The 24,923-nt window shown below is 37.8% G+C and overlaps 1 protein-coding gene and 1 long non-coding RNA gene across 3 annotated transcripts in view; one reads left to right on the plus strand and one right to left on the minus strand.

The window, feature by feature from the left end:
- Positions 1–8,686: 8,686 nt before the first annotated feature.
- Positions 8,687–24,923, plus strand: part of tbl1xr1a (TBL1X/Y related 1a) — a 65,736-nt gene continuing 49,499 nt past the window's right edge. For both annotated transcript variants that reach the window (XM_082156261.1, XM_082156262.1), the window contains exon 1: positions 8,687–8,971. The gene's annotated coding sequence lies outside the window, so the exon portion shown is untranslated. The remainder of the gene's footprint in view (positions 8,972–24,923) is intronic.
- LOC309488213 lies at positions 9,785–14,764 on the minus strand. Its single transcript, XR_014202056.1, has 2 exons — positions 12,560–14,764; positions 9,785–12,508 (listed from the first exon to the last, which is right to left on the minus strand). It is a non-coding gene; the product is annotated as an uncharacterized lncRNA (long non-coding RNA).

Here is a 24,923-nt window from a genome sequence, read left to right on the forward strand (position 1 = left end):
ATAATTGTCTTTTAAAGCAAACAGAGGGGTTCAGTGAGTGTACTAGAGAACTACTAGAGAGTAGTTCTTGTGTCAAAGTACCATTTTAATCTTTTCTCTGTTAGTGTTTTGACTCCATGATAATGAACCACAATTCTACGATACCAATTCCCAGCATGTTCTTTTGTTTTAATGTGCTTATGCTATGTCTTTTGTAAAATGTTCAAATTTGTAGTTTTTACCTGCCAGGGATTTAATTTAGTATTTTAAAATCGACAATGTTTTTTTTGTTTTTTTTTCTTTCAGCAGGTGGATTTGAGCCATATAAAGTATTTCTATTGTAGGCTTTTTATAAAACCTTTAATAAACCTGTCAATGTGCTTTTGAGGCCCGGACAGACTACAACTATTGTCAAATGCTGACTTTTGGCACCTTCTAAACCTCTAATCAGGCTTTTACGGGGAGCCTTTTTGTCCCACGGTGACAAGCTTTCATTGCTTTCACATTTCCACTGGGCAACAACTAGTTTGCCGGGGAAAGAATATACCACGCAAACACCTTTAACCAAAACAGCCTTTCTGGTCCAAACATGCATTTTAATTATAGATGCTCCTGGGCAGCAAACCCACACACACAGATTTGTTTAATATTCACTAATCTCTCCTGCCTTTGCCTCCCACGTTGTATACACTAATGGCCACTGAAGCCTGCAGTCCCTGAGCCAGAGCCCTACACTAAACACTGACACCCATCCTCTCCCTGCTTTGTTTCCAGCAGCTCACAGAGGAGTTTCTTTTGTGCCACGCTTCGAACAATCGCTCTTGATCCGGCCTCCCTGTCTTTCTCTCCTCCTGAATCCGGTGAAATTTATCAGTGTCCCTTGTGAGGACCAGATGGCTGCCCTGCTCTTGTTTTCAAGGCTTCGGATGCAGCTTTGTTTGTTAGTGCAGCCATTGAAACCTCAGCCATGGGAGAGAGTCCCAGTCTCCATCTTGTTGTATGCAGCTCCACAGCAGAAATATTCGTTATTATTTTATTTAGTTTATATATCATCAGTGTTTACTGATAAAAAGTTTGGGTAGGAGAATGAATATTCAATTTAAAAACCAACTAAATTGAGTTCAAGCACAATGGATAGATGGTTGGGTGGATGGATGGATGGATGGTTGGGTGGGTGGATGGATGGATGGATGGATGGATGGATGGATGGATGGATGGAAGGATGGAAGGATGGATGGATGGATGGATGGATGGATGGATGGATGGATGGTTGGGTGGGTGGATGGAAGGATGGATGGATGGATACTGTGGATGAATGGAAGGATGGATGGATGATACTGTGGATGGATGGATGGAGAGATACTGTGGATGGATGGATGGATGGATGGATGGATGGATGAAGTGACTCTGACCCTTTAAAAGGAAAAATGTGTTTGGTATTCAATAGGGGTGGGGGTGGGGGAATCAATATGAAATTTATTTTTTTACCTCATGCTGCTGTATTAATATTCTCTTGATAAGAATCAATCCCTGGGTCCAAATATGCCTGCTTCCACACTATATAGTCGGAGAAAAACAGTATAGGAGACAAGTGATATTTAAGTGTCCAAATTAAAATATTTATAAACAGTTGACAAAATACCCCAATGACTATACACTCTTAAAAATAAAGGTTCAAAATGGGTGTTTTCACATCAATGCCATTAAGGAACCATTTTGGGTTTCCCAAAGAACCCTTCAGCGAACAGTTCTTAAAAGAACCTCTTTTTTCTAGTGTGAAGAACATTTTAATAATCTAAAGAACCCTTTTCCACTATAATGAACATTTTGTGTAATGAAAAAGGTTTCATGGATTATAAAGGTTCTTCACGGAACCATTATAGTGTGCAACAGTCGGCTTCCATAAGTAAAAACTCTATTCATTTGCTCCATAAGGAAATTGATTTTGAACGATAACTTATAAACCTTTAAAGACAGACCTACTGTGAGCTATGAGGTTGTTAATCCATGGTAGGTCTGCTGAAGCCATCAACCCGCATTATTTCGGCTTATTTTTAAAAAATAATCATGTTTAACAGTGAAATTCCTGGTTAAAAACTACATTACCCATGATGCTGTGCAGAAAATTACACCAATCAGAGAGCCGAAAAAAGCTATTTATTTTTAAGAGCAAACTACTTCTGGTGAGATTCTGAAGTGTGCATCCACTGGACATTATACTATCCCATGAGTGGATTTGTAAATGGAAGTGAAGCGATGCAACTGACACTGTAGGTCACATGACAGTGACCACATGTTCAGAAATTTCATTCATACTAACTACACAAAATCATACTATATATATATATATATATATATATATATATATATATATATATTTATATTTATATTTATATTTATATTTATATTTATATATATATATATATATATATATTTTTATTTTTTTTACAGACATGGAGCAAGTTTCAAACCAAATATAGTACCTAGTCAGACAGTGTGCGGTTTCTGACGCATTTCATATTTTTAGCTGAGGATTCAGTTAAACCACCAAATTTCCTCATCTAGTGTAAAGTGATTTTTGTGATAAACAGATGTTCGAAAGGAAAGGAGAAAAGGCGAAAGGACAAGAGAAGATAGGAGGAGAGTCCTTCTGCTCAAGGCTTTTACACACTTCGAGGTTTGATAAGATTACAACCAAACAGACACAAACCCTCCACCCTAAACACTGTGATTGTGTTAGGACACAGAACGAGAGTAAGAAGTGAGTGTCAACAGAGCCAAAGAACACAACGGCTGTATTTAAAACCAGCCTTTCTGGCCAGTCGCTCAATGACTTAACAGACAGCGTTTTTGTATAAAACCTCCAAGGCGCCATAACATCAATAGTGATTTACAACAAATTCAAATCAGCTTTAGCAATAACCAGTTGAATATTCAATGACTACAAGTTATGTTTACGGTTTAAAAAACTGATATGGATAGTTATTTTTTACACTAACCGCAGAAACGGTCTGTGCTGCCTTTAAAAACCAACAAGATAAAGGCAACTTGAAGCTTTGCTCTGTGTACTGACAGCATTTTTCATACACGGCCAACATGATTGCTATGGCAACCAAATTATTTTTACATCTGGTCATGTGATTAATTGAATAATCTTATAATCATGACATTTAGCATTTATTTTGGAGGCAACCGCACCCCTCCCCCATCCCATATAACACATAACAAAGGTTAATGACCTGCGTGAAGTTGGCCCCCCACCCAACGCAAAATGTCGTCAAACTATGCTCAATCGTTTGTGCTTCGTTTGTGCTGGTTTGTGCTGTAAAAATTTTCGTTTGTGCTGATTCAGTTTTTTAGATATTAAAAAAATATTTTTAGGTCATTCTGAGGTCACTCAGCCCCCCCACGTGCTCCAAATTCACCCAAAATAGTCTCGTTCGTTTGTGCTTCGTTTGTGCTGGTTTGTGCCGGTGAAATTTTCGTTTGTGCTGCGTCGGGTTTTAAAATATCAGAAATTGAATTATAGACGATGACGTCACCAGCCCCCCCACATGCTCCAAATTCACCCAAAATAGTCTTGTTCGTTTGTGCTTCGTTTGTGCTGGTTTGTGCTGTAAAAAGTTTTGTTTGTGCTGCTCCGGTTTTTTAGATATTAAAATAATATTATGTGGTCATTCTGAGGTCACTCATCCCCCCACATGCTCCAAATTCACCCAAAATAGTCTTGTTCGTTTGTGCTTCGTTTGTGCTGGTTTGTGCCGGTAAAATTTTCGTTTGTGCTGCGTTGGGTTTTAAAATATTATACATTCAATTATTGTTGATGACGTCACCAGCCCCCCCACATGCTTCAAATTCACCCAAACTATGCTCAATCGTTTGTGCTTCGTTTGTGCTGGTTTGTGCTGTAAAAAGTTTTGTTTGTGCTGCTTCGATTTTTTAGATATTAAAATTATATTTTTAGGTCATTCTGAGGTCACTCAGCCCCCCCACATGCTCCAAATTCACCCAAATTAGTCTCATTCGTTTGTGCTTCGTTTGTGCTGGTTTGTGCCGGTAAAATTTTCGTTTGTGCTGCGTTGGGTTTTAAAATATCAGAAATTGAATTATAGATGATGACGTCACCAGCCCCCCCACATGCTCCAAATTAACCCAAAATAGTCTCGTTCGTTTGTGCTTCGTTTGTGCTGGTTTGTGCCGGTACAATTTTCGTTTGTGCTGCATTGGCCTTTAAAATATTAGACACTGAATGAAAGCGAATTATAGACGGTGACTTCACCAGCCCCCCACCTGCTCCAAATTCACTCCAAACATGCTCAATCGTTTGTCTTCGTGTGTGCTGCAAAACGTGTATATATATAATTTTTTTTTTTTTTTTACAGTAGCTAGTTGAAGTAACAAGGTAAGACCGAAACGGATTAAATTAATCCAAAGTGAAAAAATTATCAAAAATTTAATTTTCCACAAAAAATATTAAACATAAAAAAACACACAAATAAAACACGCAATATTTATTAAAATAATACAAAATACAATTCAAAATAAGAGCCTTTCTTAACTGAGCAGTGAGCACCAATAATAATTGAGCACAAAATCAACATCTTATGATTTCTAAAGAATAATGTGACATTGAAAACTGGAGTAATGATGCAGAAAATTCAGCTTTGACATTACAGGAATAAATTACATTTGAATTATATTAAAACATTAAAATATTAATTATATGAAAATATCTATTTATAGGCTAATCATTTTTCACAATATCAGCAGCACTCCCAAACTGTAATACATTAGGCCTACAGATTACTTTATTACTTTTATTTAAAGGTAATTATTTACCTTACAAAAAAGGCTGTCTCAGAATTGTAATGCATTAGCTACTCCAGTTACTTTCACCAAAATAACTACAGAAGTAGAACTTAACATTTCTAAAACGACAATATGCAATATGAAACCGAAATCCCGACGCTCCATCCACGAACCTGTGTTGCGGTGTGAGAAGGCAGAATCGCGACACACCCCTTCCAACTCCAGAGTCCAGATCCAATGCTATTACATCTTCATATCACTATTATTTGAAGTTAACATTATAAAATACATAGACTTACACCACAAAAATAGCTGAGGATAAATTCTTTAAAATTGGTCAATTCCAGCGTTATGGACGTGATATTTGCAAGTCAAAACTTGAAGTATAAATTATCAGAAAATGCACTTAATACCAATATATTGAAACGTCTGTTATATATCCATAGGCTTCTCCCTTAATAAAGGAGTCCAGACATTAGAAAAATATCAGTCTACTCATGCGTTTTATATTTATGAGGGAAATAGCATGTGCGTAATTTTTTTTGTTGTAATTCTATGAATTACACTGCGCAAACCAAAAGTAATACTAGCCTACCTACCGGATGATTGCATTTATGAGGAAAAAACAATGTAACGGACGGAGAACTGCGTTACGGACTCACCGCTCTAAAAACGGCACTAAAAGACTGCTTTAAAACTTTCACAGAGACCTCAAATAGAAAGCACAAAGCCTTTCTTTAAGGTGAAATTCGTTTTGTATTAATTGTATCTTAATTTTAATCATTGTTTCATCTACCAAATGACAGGATTTAATAGGCAAAATAAGAAGTAAATAGGCCTATATCAGACAATAGATAATCAGGACATAGAGGCGCCGGCGCCTAAACTGCAGTTGGTCTCATAAATGAACCGAAACTCAGCGCCTAGGCCTACTTGCATCACAGACATGTCTACTTTTAAACAGAACAATTCAAAACGAAAGAAAACAGACTGCTCTCTGCGTATGTATGAAATGTGCATTTCTCTGTAGTGCGTTCACGAAGATGCAGGCTGGTTGAAGTCACCGTCATTTAATGGGCTGGTGAAGTCACCGTCTATAATTCGCTTTTCATTCAGTGTCTAATATTTTAAAGGCCGATGCAGCACAAACGAAAATTGTACCGGCACAAACCAGCACAAACGAAGCACAAACGAACGAGACTATTTTGGGTGAATTTGGAGCATGTGGGGGGGCTGGTGACATCATCGTCTATAATTAAATTTCTGATATTTTAAAACCCAACGCAGCACAAACGAAAATTTTACCGGCACAAACCAGCACAAACGAAGCACAAACGAACGAGACTATTTTGGGTGAATTTGGAGCATGTGGGGGGGCTGAGTGACCTCAGAATGACCTAAAAATATTATTTTTATATCTAAAAAACCGAAGCAGCACAAACGAAACTTTTTACAGCACAAACCAGCACAAACGAAGCACAAACGATTGAGCATAGTTTGGGTGAATTTGAAGCATGTGGGGGGGCTGGTGACATCATCAACAATAATTGAATGTATAATATTTTAAAACCCAACGCAGCACAAACGAAAATTTTACCGGCACAAACCAGCACAAACGAAGCACAAACGAACGAGACTATTTTGGGTGAATTTGGAGCATGTGGGGGGCTGAGTGACCTCAGAATGACCACATAATATTATTTTAATATCTAAAAAACCGGAGCAGCACAAACAAAACTTTTTACAGCACAAACCAGCACAAACGAAGCACAAACGAACGAGACTATTTTGGGTGAATTTGGAGCATGTGGGGGGGCTGGTGACGTCATCGTCTATACTTCAATTTCTGATATTTTAAAACCCGACGCAGCACAAACGAAAATTTCACCGGCACAAACCAGCACAAACGAAGCACAAACGAACAAGACTATTTTGGGTGAATTTGGAGCATGTGGGGGGGCTGAGTGACCTCAGAATGACCTAAAAATATATTTTTAATATCTACAAAACTGAAACAGCACAAACGAAAATTTTTACAGCACAAACCAGCACAAACGGAGCACAAACGATTGAGCATAGTTTGACGACGTTTTGCGTTGGGTGGGGGGCCAACTTCACGCAGGTGGATTAATGCTGTTCAACCAGCAGCCATATCACCCTGTAGCCCAAGACTGGTTGCCCAAGCTAAGCAGGGCTGAGCCTGGTTAGTACCTGGATGGGAAACCTCCTGGGAAAACCAGGTTGCTGCTGGAAGAGGTGTTAGTGAGGCCAGCATGGGGTGCTCACCCTGTGGTCTGTGTGGGTCCTAACGCCCTAGTTTAGTGAATGGGACACTATACTGTCAAAGAGCACCGTCCTTCGGATGAGACGTAAAACCGAGGTCCTGACTCTCTGTGGTCACAAAAAATCCCATTGGGATCCCAGTGACCTATGTCCATCATGGCCTCCTAATCATCCCCATACATACTAATTGGCTTCATCACTCTGTCTCTCCACCAATAAGCTGGTGTGTGGTGGGCGTTCTGGCACAATATGGCTGCCGTCGCATCATCCAGGTGGTAGCTGCACATTGGTGGTGGTTGAGGAGATCCCCCCCTATGTAAAAGCGCTTTGCGTGACGAGAAAAGCGCTATATAAATGTAATGAATTATTATTATTATTCAATTCTTGAATTCTGTAATCATGATATTCTACTCAGAGCTGTTCACATTCTCCTTTTAAGAATGACTTGTTACTATGGCAACACTCACAGGGCCAAAATGGGTCCATGTGTTGTTGTTGACAGCAAAATATTTAATCACTACATTTTTGTTAGTTCCCCTTTAAATGTTTGTGCAACATGTTTAAGAACAAAAAAGCACACCAGGTAATAGTGGCTATAATAAAATAGTATATCAAACAGAAATATGTGTACAAAACAACCTTTAAAGGGTCACCCAAAATGTTTAATTCTGTTATCCTTTACTCACCCTCAAGTGGTTCCAAACCAGTAAACATTTCTGCTGAACACAAAAGAAGATATTTTAAAGAATATGGGTAACCAAACAGTTGACGGTAGGGACTGACTTCCATAGTATGGAGAAGAAGAAAAAAATACTATGGAAGTCAATGGGGAAGTCAAAGTGTTTGGTTACCGACATTCTTCAACATATCTTATTTTCTGTTAAGAATAAAGACGTCCATACAGGTTTTGAAACAACTTGAGCTTGAGTAAATGATGACAGCAGTTCATTTTTGGGTGAACTGTCCCTTTAACTGTTAAGATTGCTGCCATTTTGTCGCTATTTTACATGTCACAATGGTCAAGTTAATTATTAATTATAAGTTTGACGACAACGTAAACTTTATTTATTGACATTTTAAGAACATGACTTGAACCTACCAAAAAGCTGCATTTACATGTTAATTATCATAAATTCAAGTTACCGACCTAAGTTGTGCAAACAAATCATTACAGCTATCGCAGTATAAGTAAGTTAGCATGTACATGAAAACAAACAAAACAACATGAATCGTCATTGTAACAATGACTACAAAAATGGCACATTAAGACAACATAAAACATTTAACAAAAATACTGTATGAAAAACCATTTAAATAACAAAAAATACCAATATATATCAACACCACAATATAGTATAATCATTTTTATTGTCTTATTACAATATACAAACATCGCCATTTATGTGTCAGAAACAGTCCCGTAGATTATGGGAGGGATAATCCTCGCTTAAATTATACACCTGTGTCGCAGTTTAGGGTAAAATCCCGATCGAGATGGAACGAACAGGCATGTTATTGCGATATTCCTCCTTCAGTTTCTCTCAACAAAGCTGCAGAGACAACCGCCCAGGCCTCCCCCATTTTCGCTTGGAAAGTCACCTCTCCAGTGTTTGAGTGTCTGAAGCCGTTGGCTGCTCCTGAACCGTTTGGCTCTTTCTCCACTAGCAAACAGCCCCACAATGTACCTCAATCGCTCTTAAATCTATTTTTAAACGATTTTATTCCGCTCCACGCCGATGCGAACGGGACCGGACGCTTTTTTGGGAATTTATCTGACGATCTGGCGCCTCAAAGCAGCTTTATAACGCTTTGTTTGAGCAATATTTGACAAAATAGTCGAGGAGGAGGAAATTCCACACAAGCATTGAAAGGCAGTCCTCGCGCTCATCCGGGTATTAAAGTGAGTGTTTTCTTTATTTTTACTCGTTATATCGATAGTATAGAAGCATATGTGCGTTAATGTACCTCGGTGTGTTTTTAATAATAATACATAGTGATTTATAATTGGCAAGGACATTTCTTTGGAGGATCTGACTGGGTGGGGGATGGGCAGCTGTGTGTGTGTGTGTGTGTGTGTGTGTGTGTGTGTGCGCGCGCGCGTAAATGCAGCACCACTTCAGATTGTTTGGTAGTTTAGATGTGTGCAAAACAATTTCATAAGACATTACTATGTAATTCTGACATTATTTTAAGTAAATTATGCATTACATTTAATTATTTGCATCTAATGTTATGTTCATTATTGGTGTATTTTAATATAATTTAATATAAGTTTATTTTTTAACGTCTATTCTGATGTGCATCATAAAATCTACTAAGCTGAAATACACTTCTATTATTCTGTTAAAGTGATGCACCTCTTAAAAACACTTGTGATGATTTGTGAGTTACAGTCTTTTGTTCTTTATTTAAAGACAAAGCATTTGAACATAATGTATATTATAATCCATGTTTATAATAAGACTACATGAAGATCAGTACGAGCACATGACAGTGTTGTGGGCAATGCACTAACTCTATGAGAGTGGGGGAGGGGAGCTCAACTCACATTCAGTGTTTGGATAAACAAGAGTGTGTGTGTTGAATGACAGGACCATACATTTAGAATTGTTTACATGTAAAGTGATATTTCTTAGTATGCACACTGATTATATACACTGTCATTGTCAAATCATGCAATGCATATGGCACCAAGATAAGATATGACTTGTGGTTTAGTTTTTTATGTTGTTGTTTTTTTTTTGTTTTTTTTTTTACATTGCAGTCATTTAAAGAGGACAGTTGTATTTTGAGTGTAAAATGCTGGTCTATATTAGAACAATGTGTGTGCTTGTGGTATTTGGATCATAGTGTTAAGTCTACTGTGGGGGTGGGGAGCTTTGTAATGTGTGTGTGTGTGTGTAATCTGAAGGCCATGTGTGTCTGGAAACTCCCATTGTAATGGCTCACATGCAACGTATTTAGATCACCAACCCCTAAAGTCATTTAGTATTGTGTGTTAGGTTAACCTAGCTAGTTTTTACACAACCTCCTCCGAAATTAGGCCTATGAAAAATAATAATGCAGTAAAAATACAAATAAAGCTTTTTAAATTATAAGTACATTCTGTCTTAGATTCTCTTAGAGTGAGTCTTTGTTTGAAATCTGCATCTCTCTCTCTAAGTGGAAGAGTGGCACGGTTATGTAACTTGTGCCTGACTGAGAGTGGATTGAAGCAAGATGTGGGGGATGGGACAGACAGATCTGATCTATTGCGCTCCCCCCCCCCTCTTCCCTTCCCCCCTCTTTCCTTCCCTCATGGAGCAGAATCGCAGTGGGCCAGCCGGCGTGTTGAAACGTGACGTTTGCGTCTGTGCTCTGTTGCGATGCCGTTGACCCTGTTTCTCTTGAGCCTCAAGGTTGAGATGAGATGGGCAGATGGTGGTGTGAGCTTGAAAATGCCTGCCGTGGTCTGCTTTCTTGAACAAGGCCTGTGTTATTTTCTGCAAGGTCATTGAAGCACACAGTTGCTGTAACTGTTGTGTAGTTATGCAATTCAATCCAGTATTAATACTGTAATTGATCATAAACTGACTGGTAATATCTAAAGTGGATTTTTAAATGGGGAAAGTCTGCGTCTCGATTTTTTTAGCAGTTGTTCGCACTTCGCACACAGTGATTGCATCAAACATGGAGGGCAACTAGTAAACAAACTCAATTTGGCATTATCTCTTTGGTTTCTATGAACATTTGTCCTAGGAGACGCCGTAGTGTTACCGCTTTGTTTGTTTAACGTGGAGTATGAGTCAAGTTAAAATGATTCGGGTCTGTTTCTTGATCGATTTGTGAATTATATGGTTGGTGGCCTGCTATCAGATCTGTCAATCACATGCTATGTTTGAAATAACACTGTACTGCAGACTTCTGCATCAATATTTCCACCTTATTTTTTGATGCGGAAGTATGCTATTTCCTGTGAATGTGCGAGACTGATTCATTAGCCGCTGTAAGTAAATAACTAGAAGAATAACAAAGCGCAGTAAATGATAGTACTATTTGCCCTACAAACCAGGACGTTTATGGTCCTGATAACAAATTAATATAATATGATAACAAAAAGCAGTTTGCAATATCAAGCAGCTGAACATCATAGTGTTGTTTGTTCAGCTAAAATAACTGGAAGCGACTGAAGCCTTGCACATTCAAGGTAAAAATGGCCATGTCTGCTCTTATGTTAAAAATTAGGTGGATACTGTAGAATACAAATTAGTTTTGAAATGTGACACCGTATACGCTGATTTCACGCAGCCGTTATTTTGAAATCGAAAGCGAGGCTCCGGTGGGAAGAAAACCGGAAGTGTCGCCTTTAATCACAGGAGAGTCGTGAATGCGATGGCGTATTGTTGTGTTTAATGATGTTGTGTCAATTCTAAAACTGTACATACATTTCTTTCATTCTTTAGACTATATACAGTGAAATTAATTTATAAATAAATTTTTTTTTTATATATAATTCAGAAAGTAAAAAAAGAAGCAGGAATGAGATATATACATATCCTATATTGGATATTAACATCCAATAGTGTAAATCGCGGCAGCAGCTTCAGGTTGGTAGTCCAAGGCATTGTTGTTTCCGGGGTTCTTACCACTGGAGCCTCACTTTCGATTTCAAAATGGCGGCTGCGTGAAATCAGCCTATTGGCCGACTCATGGCACGCATGCGTCGTGGTTGCTCACGTGAACAGTGTCGGCCAATACTGAGCCGGCGTTCTGACGTAGAACCCGGAAGCGCTGCACTGCGTTTACAATGTGAACAGCGTATGTGACTGATTAAAATAGTTTAATAAGTCGTTATGTTATTCTCATCGCTTCATAACATTAAGGTTGAACCACTGTAGTCACATAATGACTATTTTAATGATATCTTTACTACCTTTCTGGGCCTTGAAAGTGGTTATGACGTTGCTGTCTCGGAAAGCTCTCGGATTTCATCAAAAATATCTTGATTTGTGTTCCGAAGAGGAACGAAGGTCTTGCGTGTTTGGAACTGTGTGAATAATTAATGACAGACATTTTTCGGTGAACTATCCTTTTAAAAACTGACTGGGGATTTTAGTAAAAATATCAAGTAAAACAAAAGCCTGTTTTGTCTGTTGTGTTAATATATTACATTTTCGATAAAGCTAGCTAATACTTTCCGACTTCAAAATTCTATATTAAAATGAAGGTTTTAAAGACACAATAGGGCTTTTCACACTGCACTTAACCCCGGGTTATCGTCGCTCTAAACCCTATTTTTAACCCTGGCTAGCATTTCACACTTGTGTTAGCACCGCTTTTGTGCTGTTAACCCCACATTGCAGTGCCAGTCGTGTACAGTTGAATCGATGTGGTTACAATGTTACGACTAACAACCGACAACCAAATCGTGTCACATGTGCCTCATATTCACGTGTGCCTCATATTCACGTGTGCCTCATATTCACGTGTGCCTCATATTCACGTGCGCCTCATATTCACGTGTGCCTCATATTCACGTGCTTTGGACAATCACGGAAATACTGCTCTTGGTAAACAGCGTTGTTTTCGTTTGAGGGGAAAATGTCAAACAGTGATGGAAAATGCGTCAATGGAAGTGAAGAAGAGACAGTTTCATTCTTACCTTTATAGTCTGAAAAGTCCATTCAGAAAATATGAGCAGTGTGAAACATAAAGTAAGATAACTCAGGATTCTGTTTACCCAGGGTTAACTATTTCATGTGTGAAAAGCCCTAAATGGTTGACCAAAAAGTGTTTTTACGTTCATCCCCTTTCAAACACCATACTTGCGTCCAAATGCGTTCAGACTGACGTAATTTGCTGTTGCATCAGGTCTCATAATGTTTTTGAGCATCAACCATGGGTGTTTGTTGTGTTTTTAAGTTAGGACCCCTGACCCCTAAAAAAATATGATACATAGTACAATAATACAATAGTACATAGTATACATGCCTGTTTTAAAACAGGTTATCTGATCATAAGGTTATCTCTCATTGTTTGGATAGGCCGACACTTTTCAGGGGAATCGGCCATCGAATGGCTTACTTATTGTTGTCTCTGAATATGAATTTTATATAGATGGAAGTATAAAAAATGGCATTACATTTAAAGTAAGTGCAGTTTATGGTTGTATTTGACTCCTGATCTGATGAAGCCTTTTTCAGCACCTCGTCTATCTGGGTTATCATGGCTCATTTTGTGGTTCTGCGTGTGTGTTTGGGGGGGGGGGAAGAGGCGTCCCGCTGTAGACGTGCAGGACGGTCCCTGGTGTGATTGACTTCACCATGGTCAGCTTCCCTCTGTGAATGATTCCCAGAAACTGCTTGCTGACTAAATTTAGATATCAGTTACAGCGAGTTCAAATGTGCTGTTATACATAGTTTTGCAGTGTTGTGAAAGCATAAAAAATAGCACAGCACTTTCATAATTCAGGCTAAGGAGGAATACAGTCTGAAGGATAAGTTAATGACATGCAGGGATGCATATTGAATAAATTACATAGTGTCTATAATAATGTTAATACATTTTATTTATAGAAAACTGTAAGGTACTCAAAGACGCTTTACAAAAGATAAAAATAACGAAAGCATTGTGTAAGGTTTGGGTGGGACTATCTGTTCAATGCATGCAATATATGTTTTTAAATAAATCGTAAACATTAGTTAATCCTGTAAACCATTTAGGGACTCTAAAATGATGACTCGTTTACTAACTAGCACGAATATGAGGAAGTAAAGGCTTTCAGAGTGGTTTTACTCAACTATAATATGATCCACAGTAATGAATCTTGTTTTTATTATGCTGTCTGACCTCTGGCTGTTTACCTTTGTCTATGTTGCCTCAGGTTCTGTGAAACACAGATGTGATCGTAAGTGGAAGTAAAATTTCAGAAAGTAACTTCCCCTTTTCTTTGCCAACGAGTAACACGATTCACTTGTTTTCTCATAACATCTCTCTGTTTCTCAGATTATTTCATGATAAATCGGCAGTAGAATGATCTCCTTACCCATTTTCTTTCAGCCATGTGCTAGCTTTTTAAGATGTCTATTAGGGATGACCTAATATAACATTTCTGGCCAGATAACTGTTATGCAACAGCTTATGGGTGATATGCAAATATGTTGTGTTAGGGCAGCGTTCCTCAGAGAGGTCCTTGGGGGCAGTCATATATCAGATCATGTTGGTTTTGTTTCCCAGATTAAAGGTTACTTGAGCGAGAGCTGAAACTTGCTCTTGTTTGGGGGATGGGCGTACTCCTGACCCGTGCTTTAGCTGTTCATTTGTCTCTTCCTGCTCTCTTTCAGACTAATAAAACCTCTGTAGCTCCCCTCCCCCCACCCACACGGCCACATACTTTTGTTGTGTGTGACCTGAAGGTCAAGTTCAACATGTAAATTTGCAGTTCAATATGTAAATTTGCTCTTCCTAGTATAAAGGGCACATGTTTTTTGAGAATTATGGAAACATTCAAAGGCATGACAGTTTGTCAGGAAACTTTTTCAGTTCACTTTGTGACATTGAGTGTGTTTACATGCACGATTATAATGGGATTTTGACAATATTGCGATTAAACTTTACCTCATATAAATGCAATAATTCGATCGTAATCGTAGTAACCATACTCACATTAAACAGTGTGACGTATGCCAATTTTAATCGCAATAAACAGGCATGTAACACAGGGATGGAAATTAACTTTTTTGTCCACCGGCCACTGTGGCTGGTGGATTTCAAAATCTACCAGCCACTCAATGTTTTTACCAGCCACTTTCTTGTTTTTAACCGACAATGTGTAACTGCATGTGAAAATTAATACTACAAGATCTACAATACTTAAGCAGTTTATTTAATCTCAAGTCTCAATGAAATACTGACATTTTCTCTTTCTCTCTTATATATATTTCTCTTTTTTACCTGGATGTGGCATTTGAATGATTCGTGGTCTTTTATGGCTTCCAGTTTTAGGTTTTTAGTCCCAACAATGAAACTAGGGCTGGGCGATATGGACCAAAAGTCATATCCCGATTATTTAGGCTGAATATCGATATACGATATATATCCCGATATTTTTTCCGCAAAGTGTGAGCAAATGTTCAGTCAAAGCCAAATATGACATGTCACAAGTAGTTTTATTGAAACCGGCTATTTCCACACACACAAGTACTGTCCCCCTTTACTTAACATAAATTGTAAGAATATGACTAATAGTAAAGACTAGTACTAATAAATAAACATTAGGCCTATGCTAAAGCTATTAAATAGCAGTCCCAAACTAGTTTTTGTTAATACAATGTTGGTATGAGCCACTAGAGTCATTTAAAAATATTAAAAATAACACAAAGAAAAATAAAGTGGCATTTTTGGGGTTAATATGGAAACGACAGTTGCCATGGTGAATACACAATATTAACAATAACTGTTAATGAACCATGGAAACTGCTCCTGGTGAACAGAATGAAAATCATACCTGCATTACTTTTATTTTGTGTAATTTACAACGTAACGGCGTTGCATGCTCGTAGTTTCTTGTGCACTTTATATACAGTGAGGCGATACACAGCGCGCGCCGCCGCATTTGCGCGTGCAATTGAAGAGTGTGCGCTCCGAGCACAGGATAACGGCTGACGTGACAGGACAAGAAAGTCCGTTTTTCTGAGGTGAAAGACTTTATTTCAGCGTACACTTATGTCCTCTAAAAGTGTCCGCCGTCTGTGTGAAATAGTATATTTTTATTTACCCGCCACGGTGGCCGGTAGGTGAAGCGAGTTTACCCGCCACAACACAAAATCACCCGCATTTGGCTGGTGGCGGGTGCTAATTTCCATCCCTGATGTAACACCTTAATCGTATTATTACCGCTCTGGGGTGTTACCCATAATCACATACTGTGGTTAGAAGCATAGCCTAGTTTATGGTTTGCATGACATGTGGACTCAATACATCCTTATCTTGAGCAAAAAAAGCAAGCTGACATAGTACAATCTATATCTTTTTTATTTTAAAGAATATACAAATGTTATTTATGTCTTTTAGTTTGACGAGATTTAAAGTCTCGTTTTTGAAGAGTGCGCATGTGCGTATGTGCTCTAGTACGTAAGCAAGAGCCTATGATTGATTCTGGAAATAAAGCTAAATTAGTTCTCAGATGACATGTCTGTAATTTATAGCAAAACATATAGCATTAATTTCGATCTCAAACATATTCATTAAAAGTTGTTGTTATTACTCCACCACGTGCGTGACATCATTAACCAACGTGGTTGATCGACCAATTTGCTACAATACGGTTTTGGGAAACAGTCATGACTAGTTAGTTGATTTCTTCAACGATGCATCATACTATGGTAGTGAAGCGGTTACGTCGTTGTACGGGAAACGCTCCTCTGAGCGTGTGTGCTCGGTTCTACATGGATGCCGTGTGTTGTTCAAACAACTTCATGAATTAACTGTGTGACATTATTCTGAAGTTTTCTCTTCTCCAAATCGCTGAACTCTGTCAACACAACTCGCTGCACAGTCTTTGCTCTGTATCTTCATCCAGACGGCACGAAGAACACAACGGCAGCGTAGACAAACCCGGCATCACGGCGCCAAATAATTTCGAAATTTATTTTTAATTTGGTATGAGTTAGGGCTGTCACTTTTTATTCGATATTCGAATATGCATTCGAACATGACGTGGAATATACGTAATCGAACTATAAATAAACTAGCCTATCCGGTTTTTAAAGTGCCATGTGAAGCGCATTTTTTACAGTCTATGATTAGACTGTTTGTTTTTATTTTATTGTTTGCCATCTCGTCCAGTAGCAGGTGCTCTAAACGTATTGTAGAGTAGGCCTTATGACCAAATCAAGCGAATAATAGCCAACAGCCAGTCAATTTTCAGTTTTGAAAATGGAAGATAACGCACAGAATGGCCAGCCTGAGCGGACAGTTACGACCCCAACTCATCTAAAAAGTAGTGTCTGGAAATATTTAGGTTCTACACCGTAGATGGTGAAGTAACCGTTAAAGATAAGGTAGTTTGCCGAATTTGCAAAAAACGGTTTACCTACGCATCCTCGACATCCAATCTTCGCGCTCACGGTCGGCACCTTATTTTCCCATGATTGGCTATGCATAGTGGCATTTCATATAGATTAAGTAGATAACCTGCTGTTTCAAAAATTAAGTCAAAAAGTTTTTTCAGACAGGCTGTGGCCTGAGTCTTGTTTATGACTGTCAGACTGTTAATAAATTTGTGATTTAATCTCCGTTACAGTGTTTTTTTTTTTGTTTTTTTTTGATATTCGAATATATTGCTTGATATTTGATATCCGTTCGAATTAGATTTTTCTCAAAAAAAGCCCTAGTATGAGTAGATTACAACAACAATGGTCGGTAACAATGTCTAGATAGTATGTCTATCTGAGTGTGGTATAACTATACTTGATCAGAATAATGAAAATTGCTTGTAAACTGCCTGGAGTGAAGAGTTCTGCTCGTGTCATGTAAACATCTTACTGCAATTAAGACCTTACTCTGATTATTAGAAATAATCACATTATTGGTGCACATGTAAATGTAGTCATTGATGCAGTGAACGTCAACATTTTTTTTTGGTGCGTGAACACAATGGACGATCAGAGGTGCTAGTAAGTAAGTTGGCATCAGAATCTGCTTGACACCACTGAAAAAACACACAAGGTTTTGTTTTGTTCAACACGAGACGCAAACTTGTGAATCCTTCCATTATAACCATGTATAATATATAAATAAGAGATCCACTGTACCATTAAGACAGCTTTTTTATTATAACTGGAGTTTTCGCAAGAATGCAGAATTCAGTTAGCTTGCGCTTTAGAGATTGACAGCCTTCGTGATTGTTCATTACCCATTCACAATCTGAATTTTTACTGAAAATAAACAAGTTTTGTTTTCCATGTTGCTAAGTACACTGCAAAGTTTCTGGATTGACAACAGTATTTAAATGCCGGAGTGAATAATGAGTGTAAGGGGCATTTGCAAGTTTGTTTGAAAATATGCTTTTTTGGAATTCCTCTAGATGCCCCTAGTGTTGCAGAAACTGCGTACATCATATTATGCCCTTTTTCAAAGTCTTGATTTAGTTTTTGTGGTCTACTAGAATAGATTTTCATGCTTGTTTAATTTTTATTTATTTTTATACTTATTTTACATTGCAGCAACTTTCTTCGCAGTCTGTCTATAACGCTGTTTAGTTCCTGTCTCTAGGAAGCCCCTCCATCCAAAAAGCGCAATGTGCTCTGATTGGTCAGCTGGTCCAGTCTGTTGTGATTGGTCAAACGATTTGAATGTGCTTCACAAATGTTTAGGGTTGGGTATTGGTTGGGTTTTATCTGATACCAGTACCTACTCGGTATTTTTCAAACGGTTCCGGTGCTTAAACGGTTCTTAAACCGGTACTTAAGAAAACGAAACTGCACACACTTTATCAAAAAAAATTATATCTGTGTGTTTTCTGAAAAAGATTTTCTGATTTCTGTTTAAATTAAAAATTGTGCTGATGTAGCCGAAAACACTTAAGTTAAGATAAAAATTTTGTCTTCTAATATTATTTATATATATTATATATATATATTATATATCAATTATATTACATATTATATATTATAGACTTTTACAAAACAGAGAAATATCTGACACTGAGCAGAAATATTTAACACACAAAGTATAGCCTCATATAAATATACTTGATATAGGCTACTTCATACTTGATATGCAAGATTTGCAGTTGGTATTAAAATACTAGACTTACCCGAAGAGGAACACTGCAGCTGAACTTGAACTTTAGTCAAGAATGTCAGAGGTCTTGGGTTCTAATCCGCATGCGTAGTTTTTTTAAACCGATAATGCTCATCAGTGGTTGTATATCAAGCAGGGACACTTTGTGTGCATTATATGTTGTGATTTCACCAGAACGAATAGATATGAGGCGCCGTCTAGGGCTTTAATCGAACTTCATTCACGCACACATAAAACGCTTGCATACACGTATATATACTAAGTAGTCACACATTGTATACTGCTGAATGCTCCAACTATATGAAATGCACAACGTCACATCTAAAGTCGCTCACGCACACACACACACACACAAACCGCGCACATACTCATCTGAGACGCGAGCACACACACACACACACACACACACACACACACAAACTCGCGCACATACTCATCTGAACACACACACACAAACTCGCGCACATGCTCATCTGAGACGCAACACACACACACACACACACACACACACACAAACAAACTCGCGCACATACTCATCTGAGACGCGAGCACGCACACACAAACTCTCCAAGCACATAACGTTACTCATATAGACGGCGCCTCATAAATAGATCGATCTCTGCAACGTATTGAAGCGCGCGTCCGAGACGAGTGCGGTGTGCGTGAGCCACAAGAGAAAAGAATTTTCAGGCTAGATCGTCTCTTATTTAACAAACGAACGAAATGAATGCTCTGCTGGTTAACTGGAGATGTTTTGTTACTGGATCATTCGTGCCGCGAGATGTTTTATAGGGGGCGGTGAAAAAAGTCAGGCACCGAAATCAGGCACCGAAAGTTTCGTTCTTATTCGGTCTGGTTACTACCGTTTACGTCGGAACCGGTTCCCTATTGGAACCGGGTTTCGGTACCCAACCCTACAAATGTTACACCCCTTTACCATAACTAGGGTTGGGAATCGAAAATCAATTCCAGTTCTGGAATTGGATACTTGTTATAAAATTATAATTTCGATTCCTCTTATCGATTCCTTTGTATGCATTTTAATATTACTTTAAACCATTCAAGCGCAAGAAGATCAGCGCACCTTTTCCGTGCTTTGCACACACATCCAAAACATGCACACAGAAAGCCACCTCTCATTCTGAATAATGCGCAAGACTAAACTGATTTTTTTTTTTTCGCATCTTTTTGCACTTGAACGGACAAATACACACAAAAATATGGCTAAATATCCTCGTAAACACATTCAGTTATGTTTTAAGTGAATGCATAACAGTATATTGGACCCTTGCAGATCTTAAAGTGACAGCAGCCTAATATTCCTGCCCACTGTCATTTACTGTTAATCAAACAAGACAAAGAAAATAACTTCTAAATCATTAGTAGATTTAGTAGGATTAATCTAATTTATACAGTTAAGACTATGCAGTGTTGTTTTACGTTTAATTACTTTATGTTGATAAAGAGTGTTCTTTTTTTATTGTATTTTATTTATTTATTTTTTCACAGGAATGCTATGTTTGTTAGGCTCTAAGCTGTTCTCTAATCACCTCTAAGAGAGTGAATGGAAAATGTTGCACATGTTGCTTGCCAATACATAAAGGGTTGTCAATTCATGATACTTTCTCATCTTAATTTTTTTATACTTAAAATACAATGTTGTTAAGAATAGTTGGCCGATTATTTATTTTGGTGATCGGTATCTGTGATTGGTATTGGCCAATACTGTTTCCAGGGATCGGCCCCACAAATCCTGTGATACAGTTATGCTCAGTTTTGTTTTTGTTTTTCAGTCACCTGTTTTCCTGTGTTCCTCTGTTCTCCTTTTCCCGGCCATAATCAGTTTCCATGGATATTCATTGAATCATCACAGCTGTTCATTATTTAATTCATCACCATATGTATTTAGGTTCCTCGGCTTCTCTCATTCTTGGTCCGGTATTGTTGGTGTTTGTTTGTGCATGGCACACTGTTTCGAGTTGTTGGCTGATGTTCGTTATTTGTAACTACTTCATCATTGGACTTAAACATTAGGCTACATCCTGATTGGAGCACCCTTAAAATATAATTATTATTTTTTTTAGCTGTATTGCTCAGCCTAGTGTTTGTCATCACGCTTTGCTTTTAAATGGGCTAAGGTAGGGATGCACCGATACCCTTTTTCACAACCGATACGATTCTGTATCATGCCTCTGCTGCAGAGATTTGTCACGCCACATTAAAGAGAGCCAAAATGGTAATCATTGTTTGAATTTCATAATAAAACTGACATAATTTGAAAGCTGAGACTTTATTTCATATCAAAAGTAACAAAGCACAAAACATGTTGAGATTTATTGGATGGGAGGCACGCTATTGATTCATCAAAATGAGAATCGAAAATCAAGAAATTGGTATTCAGTTCAAAGTCCTCTACGTCAGTGATGTGATCATAGTAGTAGTAGTAGCGTGTGCCACATCATTTAGAAATGGCAATAAACTCCAGGCAAGATAAGACGTCATTGTATACAAATCTACAGACCTTTATCTACAAATCAAGAATAATAATGGAAACACTGAATCATTTTGGGGAGAGTTTTACAATGCTGACTGTCGTAACCGAACGCGACACACTGTTTGAATGCTGAATGGAAAATGACTGACAGCCGCAGCAGAGGGAAGAGTTTCCATCCACTTTAATTTAACAACTAAAATATTAATCTGTCTTTTACATTAGAGTATCTAGACCAAGTCTAGCCTTTGAAAGACTTGGAATATTGTTCACAAACACTTTTGTGGTGCTTTATAATGTTTTTGTTTGCCTTTGTGGAGCTTTGACAGCGAAAAACATGATTATGCACTAGGGGTGTGCAATATTAACAAAAAATGATATCTCTATTTTCTGGGGTTTTATTTATAATACAATATTTAGACAATAATTTGCTGAGTATGTTATTGTGCTGGTACCTTGGCAGGTTTAGGCCTGCCGTGGACAGCTGACTCCTAAAGTTTTTGATATTCTTCATATTCTGTGCGGTGGTGAAATGATCTTTTCCAATACGTTAAAATAGAATTTTACCTTTTATGAGCATTTTACCTTTTATAAAGCCATTTTTTATAACCTAATTAAATGTATGCATCATCTTTTGTATCAAAATTCTTACATTTAATCAATAAATTCAATTAGAGTAATAAGACACAATAGGGCTATTACAAATCAAATGAAATCCCTATCAACAAAATTCATCTTTGCAATGCAGAGGAAACACAGAAGCTGCACACTGTTTTTACACTGTTTACTGCCGCTCAGAGGCGACATGAATGCATTTAGCCTAACCTGCAGGTTCAAATGCATAAATAATGTTTTGATGTTCTAAACATAAAACGTTGAATATTGATATTTGAAATTATTGTAAAAATGAAAATATACTTTAAATATGAAATTAAAACCACCAGTAGTTGGCAGCAAGTCACTGTTAATGAGTGAGACACCAGGGGGCCCCCAATCGAGTTTTAAAAAAAATTTTTTTTACATATTAATTAACTGTCATAAAGTGACATAAATGAATGAAAGGATTAATAATTCAAGACAAGAAAATTCTGATTTCATGATCAATATACCTGCCTACAACTGCTGCTGTGTCTGCCAGTGTTTGAGTCATGTGCATAACCTCGCGTGCATAGACAATTTGTGCGCAAAGTCACAGTAATGTTAAGCCATGTCACAAATATTTGATTTGATCAATGATTTGTCCTTTAAATGTAATGATATTCAGAACAGAACAAGAATAAAAAAATAACTATAAACAAGCCAAAACGAAATAATTTAAAGCGAAAGTGAAAGTAAGTAGCGTTGGGCTCACGTATCGCTCTCATTAGAATAAAAATGTTTCAACATTCGTGATGGATTTGGATGGTAAACTATTCTTAGGCTTTGTACTTCACTCATGTTCCAATATCGACGGAAAAAAATCATCCTCTTCACACGCGCAAAAATGTGCTTGGAAACATCACAGTGGAAGATTACAAAGCTGGAATATGTTGTGTGTGTGTGTGTGTGTGTGTGTGTGAGTCGCGGGCGCGATCGGACAGTGGAAACATAAAAACATACTCCGTCATGTTCATACAAGACATCATTCAAACTGCAAAGTGTTGCAAAACGTTGGAGGATATTTTGCAAATAATTTTTTTTATATGTTTTGTGACAGTTTGTTTTCAGAAGTTTCCAAGAGTTAGTAAAAGAGTAAAGAAAAACTTAAAACTTTTTTAAGTATCTATTTTTTATTAAGTATTTATTCTTTATTAATACATAACCTCATTGTATTCAATTTATAATGTAACATTATAGCGTGACATTGTGTCAATAATCGTCAAGCACAGGTGACTCTGCGTGGTGGGAGGGGGCCCCCAAATCAAATTCTGCTTAGGGCCCCCAAAAGGCTCAGGCCGGCACTGGCCGTAAGTTTTCCGCTGACATATTGCAATATTCTTCTTCTGTTTTTAATGCTTTATTTAAACAAATGAAATACTCTGAGTCAGATACGCAAAATGTTAGGTTTTGACGTCTCACTACTGGGAAAAACCTGATTTATTAATAAAGTCTTGTAAACGCGGTTTCCTTGCGTTGTCGGGTTCTTGGTTTGTATGTAAACCCGGATAACAGGTTATTTCAATAAGCTGATTTTTGTGAGTTATCAGCATACTGGTGTGCATATAAACGTGCTCATTGAGATTCAACTGACTCATTCAAACAGCTGATTCATTCAGGAACAAAGCATTTGACTGTCTTAATGAGTGAGTCATTGAATCATTCATTCAGACGATTCGGTCATTCACCGCCGTGTGTTGCTCAGAGGCAAAACAGTCCTGTGGCTTTGTTTTGAACTATGTACGTTGGCAAAATGGATTAAAAAAAAGGCAATATTGTGTCTAAAATGTAAGTCACTTAATATTAACAACTTGTTTATTGAACTGTTGTCTAAAATCAATATCACATTTGTAATTGTGCTGATATTTGGAGAGAAAAAAAGAGCACTCTTCATGTGATATTAACTATATTAAATTCTATAAATATAAAAGTCATACAGGGGCATTTTTGCCCCTTATCTTGAATCTTGGGGGCATTATAGATGCATTTTGATAGACTAAATCACACAGTGAAAGCGTGCACTCTATGCTCACACGCACTACTCTAACCTACTAGAATACATCACGTAGAGCATGCGTGCGCTCTCTGGATGTGTTTTTGTAAAGTGAGATATTCTCTAATGTCAGATCGCATATCGTTAAAACAACAATTATGATATTATCATTGACTGCATCGCACCCCAAGTATGCACAGTATCGGATTTGGATTGGCACTCATCATTCTGATCGATACCTAAACCAGCAAAAATTCTGAATATTGGATCAGTGCATCCTTTGCATCCCTACTAATATGTTAATCTTATCCTTTTTGAGTTTTACAGACAAACCATTGGCGTGTGTAGCTTTCCTTTTAACATCCATCAGACTCTTGTAAACCTAGTTTTGCTTTAATGCATTCATGAACCAGACCCATACATGGTTTTATCAAATGAAGAATGTGGAAGTTCAGCAGTTGACACACATTTCTATTTTTAGAGTGTCTGGGATAGGACTATGTGTGTTCATGCATGTATTCAAATAATAATACAGAAGTGCCTGGGGTCTCCTCTGATGCGGTCTGAGATGGTACTTGGATTAGGTCTGGGAGACCTGTGAAAGTTTTTGAGCCTAGTTGCTACAGCGTTTTTTTCCCCCCATGTAATTTCTTTCTTGTCTCGATTGCTGTTCTCTGCAAGAATAAATATTTTGCTGATGCTGCAAAGCGACATTTGCTTTAAAACTTCAAGGATGCCATCCAGGGAATGAATATGCTATAAAGTTCAAGTTTGAAATTCTGCCAGCAAACTGCAAATCAAAAGTGGCTTTCTTGTTAAATTGGATGGCAAACCCAGCACGGCTAACAGAACAGTGTAATTCCCTGAAAGAAGCACTGCATTGTTACCAGAGGTGGGGGAGGAGATCCCTGGAAGTGTCTTCCTGTGCATTGACACACTCCCATGAGC

The sequence above is a fragment of the Leuciscus leuciscus genome, assembly GCF_965113295.1.
Source record: "Leuciscus leuciscus genome assembly, chromosome: 23".
In the NCBI taxonomy this organism is placed as follows: Eukaryota; Metazoa; Chordata; class Actinopteri; order Cypriniformes; family Leuciscidae; genus Leuciscus; species Leuciscus leuciscus.